The sequence below is a fragment of the Heteronotia binoei genome, chromosome 2, assembly GCF_032191835.1.
Source record: "Heteronotia binoei isolate CCM8104 ecotype False Entrance Well chromosome 2, APGP_CSIRO_Hbin_v1, whole genome shotgun sequence".
Lineage (NCBI taxonomy): Eukaryota > Metazoa > Chordata > Lepidosauria > Squamata > Gekkonidae > Heteronotia > Heteronotia binoei.
Window position 1 is genome coordinate 85,648,599 of NC_083224.1, and position 12,343 is coordinate 85,660,941.

Genomic DNA, 12,343 nt, shown 5'->3' on the forward strand with positions numbered 1-12,343 from the left:
CCCTGACGTTCTGGCATATTTATAAATAGAATAAATAAATATATACCTCACCTCTCTGTTTAAACAATTTTATTAATAACATATGGTAACAATATCTAATTATACATTACTATCTCTAACCCATATGATATTTTCCAATCCCCTCTCCCTCTGTTACTAGACTCCTGCCGAGGTTATATACTTAAGTTCAGTTATAAAGGTACCCTTAACCAATCAAAGTTCAATATCTTTCTTTTCTTATATTCGTATTAAAAAATTGTCCAATGTCTTTTTCCATTCCACTCTTTCTCTATATATCCTCTAAATTTCTTCCACTCCTTTTTAAACACATCCAAATCGTAATCTCTTAAAGTTTTTGTTAATTTGTCCATCTCACTCCACGATAAAACTTTCACAATCCAATCCCATTTCTCTGGTATTTTTTCTTGCTTCCACAACTGCGCATGCAATGTCCTAGCAGCTGAGAGCAAGTACCAAATTAGAGTTCTATCTTCTTTTGGAAATTTTTCCATTTGTAATCCCAGCAGAAAAGTCTCTGCCACTTTTTTAAAGTCGTATACTAAAATCTTAGAAATTTCTTGTTGTATCATCTGCCAAAACTTTTTCGCTTTTTCACAAGTCCACCACATATGAAAAAAGAACCTTCATGATTTTTACATTTCCAACATCTATCTGACATCTTTTTACTCATCTTTGCCAGTTTTTTCAGAGTCATATACCACCTATACATCATCTTAAAACAGTTCTCTTTAATACTCTGACATGTTGATATTTTCATCGAGTTCTTCCAAAGATACTCCCATGTATCCATTTGTATTTCTCTGTTCACATTTTGCCCATTTAATCATTTGAGATTTTACTACTTCTTCTTTTGTAGACCATTTCAATAATAATTTATATACTTTCGATATTAATTTTTCGTTATCTCCAAGCAGAACTCTTTCCAATTCCGTTTGCTCACGTCTAATTCCAACAGATTTAATATCATTTTCCATCAACCTTTTTATTTGTTGCATTTGAAACCAGTCATACTTATTATTTAACTCTTCTGCAGATTTTAATTCAACTTTATCACCTTGAATCTTTAGCAGTTGATTATATGACATTGCTCTTTCTTCATCCGATTCAGCTGTTATTTTTATTACTTCTGCTGGCACTATCCAAAGCGGCTTTCTCTCATCACCATATTTCTTATATTTTATCCAAGTGTTTAATAAGCTATTTCTAATATAGTGGTGAGAAAAAAGACCATCCATCTTATTTTTCCCATAATACATATAAGCATGCCAGCCGAATTTATTCCCATGAGCTTCAAGCCATAAAAGTTTTTTATTTAACAGCATTATCCAATCCTTTATCCATGTCAAGCAAACTGCGTCATGATACAATCTTAAGTCTGGAAGCTGAAAACCTCTTCTCTCCTTAGCATCTGTTAGAATTTTCATCTTAGTCCTTGGTTTCTTCCCGGCCCATACAAACTCGGAAATCTTCCTTTGCCATTTGTTGAATTGTTTGCTATCTTTCACAATCGGAATAGTTTGGAACAAATACATTATTCTTGGCAAAATATTCATCCTAATTGCAGCGATCCTGCCCAACAAGGACAAGTTAAGTCTGTTCCATTTCATCATATCTTTATTCATCTTGCACCATAACTTTTCATAGTTATTTTTGAACAGATCAATATTCTTCATAGTTATTTCTAGACCCAAGTATTTAACTCTAGAAGTAACTTCACATCCCGTCAAAGTCTGCAATTCTTTCTGTCTACTTGATTGCATATTTTTGCATAAAAAATTCGACTTCTCTTTATTTATGTATAGTCCTGCCAATTCTCCATATTCTTTTATCTTAGCTATCAACAAAGGTATCACTTGAATCGGATTTTCAGTTATAAACACAATATCTTCTGCAAATGCTTTATATTTATAAGAAAATCCTCTATTTTTTAATCCTTCTATTTCTTTGTCATCTTGTATTTGTCTTAACAAAATTTCAAGAGTCATTATGAACAACAATGGTGAAAGCGGACATCCTTGTCTTGTACCTTTGCTCACCTTCATTTCTTTTGTAAGGTCTGCATTTATACACAGTTTTGCATATTGATCCGTATATATTGCTTTTGTCATTCTTATAAAATGTTCCCCCAAGTTTATTTTTTCCATTACTGCAAACATAAAGTCCCAGTTCAAATTATCAAAGGCTTTTTCTGCATCCACAAAAAATAAAGCCGCCTCTTTTTCTGGGTGTTTCTCATAATATTCTACAATATTTACAACAGCTCTTACATTGTCTCTTATTTGCCTTTTAGGGAGAAATCCAGCTTGATCTTCCTTTTTAAAGTTAATCAAATATTGCTTAAGTCGTTCTGCCAGAATTCTTGTAAATCTTATAGTCATTGTTTAATAGTGAAATTGGTCTATCGTTCTTTACATTTGTGACATCTCTATCTTCTTTGGGGATCAACGAGATTACAGCTTCTTTCCAGGTATTTGGAATTTTCCCTTTTTCTCTTATCGTATTCAACAATTTTTGCAATTTTGGTACTATCTCATCTTTAAGAGTTTTATAAAATTTAGTTGTATATAGATAACTCACTGAAAGTGTCAAGACAGTGTGCGTTTGCAATAAAAAAGGCCAATGCCATGCTGGGAATTATTAGGAAGGGAATTGAAAACAAATCAGCCAGTATCATAATGCCCCTGTATAAATCGATGGTGCGGTCTCATTTGGAGTACTGTGTCCAGTTCTGGTCGCCGTACCTCAAAAAGGATATTATAGCTTTAGAGAAGGTGCAGAGAAGGGCAACTAGAATGATTAAAGGGCTGGAGCACTTTCCCTATGAAGAAAGGTTGAAACGCTTGGGACTCTTTAGCTTGGAGAAACGTCGACTGCGGGGTGACATGATAGAGGTTTACAAGATAATGCATGGAATGGAGAAAGTAGAGAAAGAAGTACTTTTCTCCCTTTCTCACAATACAAGAACTCGTGGGCATTCGATGAAATTGCTGAGCAGACAGGTTAAGACGGATAAAAGGAAGTACTTCTTCACCCAAAGGGTGATTAACATGTGGAATTCACTGCCACAGGAGGTGGTGGCGGCCACAAGTATAGCCACCTTCAAGAGGGGTTTAGATAAAAATATGGAGCACAGGTCCATCAGTGGCTATTAGCCACAGTGTATGGAGCACAGGTCCACCAGTGGCTATTAGCCACAGTGTATGTGTGTATATAACATTTTTTGCCACTGTGTGACACAGAGTGTTGGACTTGATGGGCCGTTGGCCTGATCCAACATGGCTTCTCTTATGTTCTTATGTTCTTATGTTATCCATCTGGCCTGGGAGCCTTGCCTATTTTTATTGCCTTAATTGCTGCTTCAATTCAATTTTTTCTATTGGGTCATTTAAAGTCTTTTTCATATACTCAAAGTCTTGATATTTTGTCTTGATATTTCGTAAATACTCTTCCATTTTTTCTTTTCTAATTTTCACACCTTTAAATAAATTTGCATAATACTTAAAAAATTCTCTTTTAATTCCTTCTTGATCAACTATTTCTTTTTCATTTGCCATAATTTTGTTGATGATTTTATTTTCTTTCTTTTTCTTCAATTGCCAGGCTAAGTACTTCCCGGGTTTATTCGCTCCTTCAAACGATTTCTGTTGCAGATTTTTAAATTCCATTATAGTTCTTTATTCAACAAATGTCTTACTTGAGATTGTAGTATTGTAATTTTCTTTATTAATTTCTTTTTTCCTGGCCTTTTTTAAAATTCCCCTTCTTTTTTCTTTATTTTATTTTGTAAGCCTAACAACCGCTCTTCTTTGGCCCTCTTATCTTTATTATTCAATGTAATTAGTAGTCCTCTCTTAACTGCTTTATAGGTGTCCCAATCTGTCTGGAATTCTATATCATCAGTCTCATTTATTTGAAAGAACGCTGCAGTTTCCTTTTCTAGAAATGTCACAATGTCTTTATCTTGTAGCAGGTCCTCATTAATTCTCCATCTTTTTGTTTTCTTTTGCAATTTTGTAATCCAACATATTGGATTATGATCTGCACAAATCTTTGGTAGAATCTCCACTTTTTTAGTTATGAGGCCCAAACATTTGGAGCCCCATAACAAATCTATTCTGGAAAAAGAATTATGTCTTGCTGAAAAGAAGGTATAGTCTCTTACTTCAGGGTTAAATTTTCTCCAAATATCTTCCAAATATTCTTGTTTAACCAACTCAAAGAAAGAATTTGGCAACCTTCCTTCTTTACCATTTTTCTTTTAGCTTGATCTATCTATATTATTTTGTATTGTCCCATTGAAATCACCCATCATCAAAATCTGGTCATATGACATTTCGTCCAACTGTCAATTAATGTCTTTAAAAAACTTGTCTTTCGCTCCATTGGGCGCATATAATCCTAGTAACAATGGGTTTTTTTGCCTCCATCATCACTTCCACTGCAATATATCTTCCATCTTTATTTTTAAATATCAATTTTGGTTCTAATTGTTCTTTAATATAAAAGACCACCCCTCTTTTCTTTTGTTCTGCCAATGAAAAAAATTCCAAACCCAAATGTTTATTCCACAAAAATTTGTAATCCTTTTGTTGTATATGAATTTCCTGTAGAAAAATTATATTACATTTTTGTTTTTTAATCCAATGAAATGTTGCTTTTCATTTTTGTGGTGAATTTAGTCCGTTTATATTCCAAGATAATAACTTGTACTCCGTTATGGTGCAGAGTCTTTATTCTCTTCAAAAAAGCTATACATCTCTTGTTCATTCCTTATTGTAACCCTTCTTCCACGTTGTTCAAAGCCCAGACCCTCAGGTAATATCCATCTGTATCTTGTGCCCTCTGCATGCAGCTTCTCTGTTAGTCTCTTATATTTCTTCCTGTCATTAATCACTTATCTTGGTAGCTCTTTCATTATTTTGACTCTAATCCCTTCTATTATCTAGGCTTTTTGAAAACTTTTGTTTAGAATTTTTCCTGCCATGTCCTTGGATCTTAGTCTTATAACAATGTCTCTTGGTAAGCCTTTGTCTTTTGCATATGCTGAGTTAACTCTGTAGACACTATCCAACTTATTTCTAAATTTTTCAGGATCTTCCTCTAGATAGTCAGCAATGATTTTCACCATATAATCCATTAAATCCGTCTCCTCCCTTTCAGGTAGTCCTCTCAGACACACTTGAGTTTCCATTAGTCTGCAGTCATGGATTGTAACCTTCTCTTGAAGTTTTAGCAAGGTGGTAACATGTATATCCACTTTCTCTTCAACTCCCTTAACTCTGTTTTTAACCATACCTAGTTCATCTTTAAAATCTTCAACTTCTTTTTTAAGATCTCCAATATCTTTTTAAAGTTCTTTTTAAAGAGCTGTTAACATTTTCTCCACACCCTTCATAATCCTGGCTTCCATGGTATCAAATTGGCTTTGCATTTTGTCCAAAGAGTGAGATCTTGCACGAGTTAATCTTCCTTCTGACATAACCCCCCCCCAAACTCAAAAGTTTGCCAAATCTGAATTTAGCACCAAGTCCAATAGCTTAGAACCTACTGTTTAAAATAAGACTAATTTCGTTTTTCTCCTACCTTCTTGGGCTGAGATATTGATTTTTAACAAATTTGGCAATTTTCCCTCTTTCAAAATGGCGATCGTAGTTTCTCTATGGTTAAAAATTTCTAGCGAGGACCTCCTTCTTGGTCTTCTCTCCTTCCTGGTTCACGCTCTCCAACTATCGCGATCTTTGTAATCCTTGTTACATTGGCCATCAAAACACCATCTGTTTTTACTTCCTGGGTCACAGTGCTCAGCTCTCATTCACCAAGTATCGCAGTCTTTGAATGCTTGTTATGTTGATTGCGGGTGCAGGACGAAAACACAGAAGCCTACATCACTGACCACAGGTATTCATAACAATTACCTTCTTTTCTGAATTCTATTGAAACTTTTAAATTAACAGAGTCCAGATTAAACAGCCTTTTATCTCCCTCTTATTCCGTTCCTGCTCAGGGTTTTTTTCAGTTTCTACTGTTATTTGGCTTCCAGTCTGAGTTTGGCTTCAGGTCTGAGTTTGGCTTCCGGTCTGAGTTTTCAACAGAGCTGCAGCCCTCTGAATAAGGGGGAAACTTAATCCTTTGTTCAGGGTAGTAAGGAACCCTTTTGGGGTTCCCTGCCCACATCTCTCAGTTAGAGATTTGACCAAGAAGATGCAAAAATACCTGGAGCCGTGGATCTCAGCTTAAAATTGACAATGAAGGTTGTCTTTTTGAAGCTTGGCAGAGCCAGCAAGGAGGGGGTGCATCGTTCAATTTCTACAAAGGATTAAGAGCCATATAATTGGCTTAAGCCTGTTTGAATCTCATTCTCTTATGGGACTGATCTACATTTAAAAGAACAGGAAGACCGAAGGTGAAGGAACATAGCCGCTAAGGTACTTTGATCTTTATCTCCACTCCGGGACATTTCTAAGCTAATCTAAATATATACCTCACCTATCGAACAATAGAGGCATGGTGTGTGTACTGGGTGAGTGCAACTTAGGTGGGGAGTGTTAGTTGGAGTGGCAAAATGGTGGCAGTGTTGTTTGGAGGGGGGATATGGACTGAGGAGAGGGAATAGTAATCAGTAAGGCTCCAGGAGAACCTCTCAGCAAAGAACTGTCTCATTCAAAGGCAAGTGGCCCTCTGATGGGGTTCTGACCTGACAGGGGCGGCAGTAGGCGGGCACAGTGAGGTTACCCAATGACAGGGGAAAGTGGTGACAGTGCAAGGCCACTCCTGTGGTAGCCACAATTTACAATAAAAATTGAGGATCAAGCCACCCATTAGGCTTTTATTATATCTATGATGATTATTATTTATTGAGGAAACCTATCTCTGGCCTTTTTGTCAAAATAAATTACCACTCAAGGTGGCCTACACAAAAACCCTCCATTAGTAAAACAATCAAAACTTAACTATCTAAAATAACAATTAAATCTAGGAAGCAGAGTATCAATATTAGAAAAATCCAAGACAATGAGGGCTAAAACAATCTATTGATCCAAGTGGTAACTGCAGCAAATAGCAATAAATTAATTACAACTCATTTCAAATGCTTCATCTTCACCAGATGTTCAGAGGTGAAGTTCAAATATGTCAGAAGAACATTCCGTAGCACTATCCTACCCTGTGTATGAAAGGCTCTGCATCTTTGCCTTCCCTGCATCTGTTTATGAAGAAATGAAAAGCAGAATGGTCCCCAGCAGAAAATCTAATGATAGAGGTAGGAAATCAAATGAGACATATATAGAAGGACTTTCCTTCAGATACTCCTGTCCTAAGCCATTTGGGGCTGTAGGACATTGCTGGCATGAGGGATAAGGTGGAGTCTGTTAAAACCCAAAAGGCCAAAGGAGCAAATAATAGTCCTATAGCATCACCTTCTAGGTTCTGCCCACCTCTGTGCACTCATCATGATAAACTCAAAAATATCATTAAATAGTACCCCCATGCCAACTCTAATTAGGTTTTCAAGAGCCAACTGTCATTCATTCCTCTTGTATGCCACACAGTTTAGACAATCTGTCAGAGCAACCAAGGTGATTTCTGTACCAAATCTTCCTTGTAACCAGACTATAGCTGCCACCACACAATCAAGTACCTTGCTCCCCAAAGTAGATCTGACATGGGCTGATTTCCGACTCACCCTATGCTGCTCCGACATTCCTCTTTTCAGTGTGGCATCCTTCCCATTTCCCGCTATCTGCCCTGGGACTTCAGCTTGCACCGGCATTTTTGCATGGTAAACAGAAACCACTAAAAACCAGTTTCTTGATGCTGTGCAAAAATGCCAACACAAGCTGAAGCCCCAGGGCAGATAGTGGGAAATCGGAAGGATGCTGCACTGAAAAGAGAAACGTCAGAGCGGCGTAGGGTGAGTGGAAAATCGGTCATGGTGAAATACCAAAGATGTGAAATATGTGGAATAATTAATCTTCTAACAAACAAATGCTTACTCACTTTCTGAGCTATGTGTTGATGTCCATTTGATGATGGAATGCAGCATTGTTAGTCACTGAATGTATGCAGTCTGCTGTCCCATAGGGCCACTGGATTAGATGATTTTAAAGAGAGATTAAATGTATTTCTAGAGGATAGACCTCTCAATGGCTGTTACTCTTGGTAGCTAAATGGAACCTCGATGTTCAAAAGCAATTATACTTCTCAGTACCTGGCTTGGGGGAAGAAAGGGCTGTTGCCTTCATTACCTGTTTCTGAGCTTCCAGAAAGCATCTGACTAGTTGCAGCTGGAAACAGACTTATAGACTGGATGCACCCTTGATCTGGGTCAGAGAGTTTGTAGCATCGATCCAAAAACAATACCAATACCTAATCAATATAGCAATGTTAGAAATATGTAAGAGTGCCTTTGAGAAATAATCTTCTATAGCAGCTTGAAACAAAGGAGTGTTAGCTTGCAAAAGGGAACTATGCCAGGTCATTGACCTTTCAAAACCGCAGGCTGAAAAACATAGAACAGAGCCTAAGAAGAAGCAAGACAGGTGCAGGAGATGGAGCAAGAAATCGTGGGCGTGTGGGTAGAATGTTTCTAGAGAAAGAGGAACTAGGATTTACAGAGGCCCTAAGAAGGGTCCTAAGAAGAACCCAAAAGTATCTGAAAAACAACCCGAAATGTGGTTAAAATGTGACGTAGGCCGCTTCCCACAAGTGGAAACGTAGTATATTGAGTTGGCAATTGGGGAGGAAAAACCCAATAAAAGGTGACAGGCAATTGTAATTCGCTGCTCAGAGCCCAGAGTCCAGACTCTCTCTCTGATGCCCGTGTATAGAGCGCTTATGCACGTTAAATAAAGAAGCTGTTTTCCTGATCCCTCGTGTCCGCGGCCTCCGTTATTGATCCGGCAGAATTTGGTAATGTATGAATAGGTTTTCCCTGCTACATATTTTGGTGCATTGGGCCAGTTCTATTAGCCTGGCCGACTGCGGCTGCTGACTGGTGGGACTGGAGCAACGGTAGTGGCCACCGGCCCTCTTTTGGGCTGACCGTCCTCAGTCTCCCCCGTCGCCGGCTGCCTTCGACCACGCCTAATTGACCTAGCGGAACGGGGCACCAGGAACCAGCCCTGCTTAAAAGACCCCGGGGCGTGAGTCTTGAACCCCAAGCTGGAACCTTGACCACAAGGCCGTGGCACCTTTGCTTTCGGCCCCTTGTGCTCAACGTAGTTTTCTTTTACGTATACTAGTCTGACTGCAGTAATGAACCTCTTCGAGATGGTCGGGTAGGTGACCATACCGGGTCGCCTGACAGCCCGCATCCGTTGAGGGGCGGGCAGGAACACCCCGCTTCAGCAGCACTCGCGGGACCCACAGAGCGGGAAGGGACATAGTCGCCTTCCGCCTGCGGCCTTCTAACAGTGTCTGATCGACGGAGGAGGGAAGGTATTAGCCCCTTCTGCCGGCAGGCCTTAGTCAGTTCCGCATGCAGCCGCTGCACTAGGCTACGGGCTGCATTCGAAGAGGGGAAGGGACGAATTCGACCCTTCTGCTTCCTATAGGTAGGGTACTGAGTGAAGAAGAAAAATAAAACGGCTGAGTCACCCGCCAGGGAGAGGCCGCCTCTTCTTCCATTTGGGGAACATTCTGTGTTTACTGTTTAGGGAATTGTGTGTCCAAAATGTCTGCAATGTTTTGTCTGTCTGGTTAACCATCAGTGACTTATCATCTGGGGGACGCCCCTGCTGTTTTTGTGCTTGCCATCCTGCCACAGGGTTTTTGGCAGGGTGCCCCACTCTTTTTTTTTTTTTTCAGAGCTTTCGAATAAGTGGGGAGAGAAAGGAGGGTTTTTGTGCCTCCTCATTACTTAAGAGTTTTATTAAGGCAATAGAATCTGTCTGGTATGCTTGATGTGTGCTTGACATGTGCTTGAGACGATACTTGCTGTTGAAGGCATAGTGAATCTGTCAGTACCGCGTTTCCCGCCTGCGTAAGCACGGTGGGCCGGGACCACAGAGAAGTGGCTGAATAGACTCCCATATGTGTTCTCCCTCCCTTACCAGGGAAGAGGGGAGGCATTTCTACGATTGGGAAGATTGTGACTTTCAGGCTCCAGGCGATAAGTTCTATTATATAGTTCGTCCTTGGGTGCGCACCCCAAATAAATTGTCCCTCTGTTGGGAAGAGGCCCTTTGCCCCTACCTTCGGGTCCAATTGTGGGAGGGGTCCAACGATACAACAACTGGGTGGCTACTTAAGCGACGAGCGAAGACTCTCACTGGGGGGAGTGGCGCCTGGGCGCGGTGGTATTTTCTTAGACAAAAAGAGGGGGATCGCATCTGTGCCTGGAAGATTAAGTCCCAAACTGCCCATCCAGTAATCAGTAAGAGGGCGGTGAATTGGTCCCCTCTGATTGCCCAGCACCCATTGGCTGTGAAGATTTTCACTCACGAAATTGTAAGCGCTGCTCTGAAGGAGAGAGCTCACTTAGCCTTAGCTCACAGGTCGAGCTTGAACTGGCCTGGTACGTAGCGACTTTGGATGCTGGGTGGGACCCCTATAATACCAAAGCGGTGGTCTGCCAGTTAGTCGGCCAGTATCTCGACGATACCTCGCTAATACAACCGCATGAATCCCTCCCCAGACTTTCAGTTGCAGGACCAGCCTCACTGGAGCCCCCGTCGGAGGTTCCGTAGGTTGGTAGGACCCTGGGTCTACACCCCAGGCGTACTGACCCTCTGCTGGCGCACTCCAGCGCCCCGTAGGCACAGGCATAATATCTGCCTGTGGGTAGGAGAACAGGGGGAAACGACTGCGTGGTTGCTAGGAGGTCGAATCAGGGGCCCGACTGGAGGCGTAGGACGCACACGGTGGTGCTTCCTAAGGAAAACTCGGGAGGGTCCCCTATTGGCTTGGAAGATCAAAGGTCGGACAGCCACCCCAGGGAGCTTAGAGGTTGACTTACCACCCAGCCTTGGGCCGCCCCTGAGGATTTGACGAGTCGCCTTTTTGGTTTATTTCAAACTCAGACTAATGCAGTCAAGGGCAGCTCGTCAAATCATTGGTCTGAGTTTGGGGTGGATTATAAATAGGACTGTGGCATAGGTAAACTCCTGGAGGAAAATGAGGAATCTGGATTTTTTAGATGTCCCAGAAGGGTCCCCGCAGCAGCGTACAGCAGCTGTGGGCTCCCGAAGTGTATTGTGGAAGAAATTGTTAGCAGTCCCCGTAGTGGGTGCAGTTCTGCTTATAACTATCATTGTAATGGCTGTCCAAAAGACACAGCCTTGCTCACCATGCCCCTTTCTTGGCATCACTGCCTGCCCACAATATTGGATTGGGTACCATGGGAAATGTTATTATAAATCTGAAGATGAAGGGGATTGGAATAGCAGTGAGACTAAATGCTCTGCATTTGGTGCCACGTTGGCATTGATTGATTCACAATGGGATCGGAGTTTTCTAGTAAACCTGACTCGCCCTGGACACCACTGGATTGGCCTCTCCAAACAGACAGGCCTAGTGTGGAAATGGCAAAATGGCACAGAGTTTGCTGATCAGTTTCTTGTGCGAGGAGATAATGCATGTGCGTATTTAGATGACACTGGTGTGAGTAGCACCAGGTGTTCCCTGGAGAAAAACTTCCTCTGTAGCCAGGCGGATGCCTGTGCTGGAAGTGAAGGGAGAAATTAAGATCAGAGTCAACGCTTCACATTACTAGAGGCAGCAGGGCAGTGTAAAGGCTGCTTGTGGTGATGTGAAATATTTCTGCAGTATTGCATAACCCTCCCTTAGAAAAACGGGAAGTGCGAGTGTGGTTAGGCTAGCTAGCCGGCTGATGATTATGAGTTGCAATGTAATGAAATAATGTGTTTTTACCCCAGGAGAGATTCCTGGAGAACCCCAAAGATGCTATCTATTAACCAGGAAAACTGTGCTTTATTTTGTTTTATGATTACAATAATACTGCCGTGTGAGACCATGTGAAAGAGCACCTAAAAGCATTAATCATGTCACATTTGTGTTTTGATATGGTTCCCATTTGACTTAAGTGTATTAAGGTGTAGTTTTAAGTAGCATATGGTTGTGAGATATACTGTCCCTGGACAGGCATCTCAGTCTCAGGACAAGGCACTTGCAGTTAGGAAGCCCCTGGGAATTAAATGCCAAGATATAGAGCAGTGTTTCTGCTGCCCCTTGGAGGGAGCTGGTCCTTTAAGCCCAACGCAAGGCTCCCAGCTTCTTCCTCTTTTGCCACTTAGACCTCACCCTCGCCCCCTTTATTGATTAAGAACTGAAGAATTCCAGATCTATGGGCTCTCCCAGAGAGAAG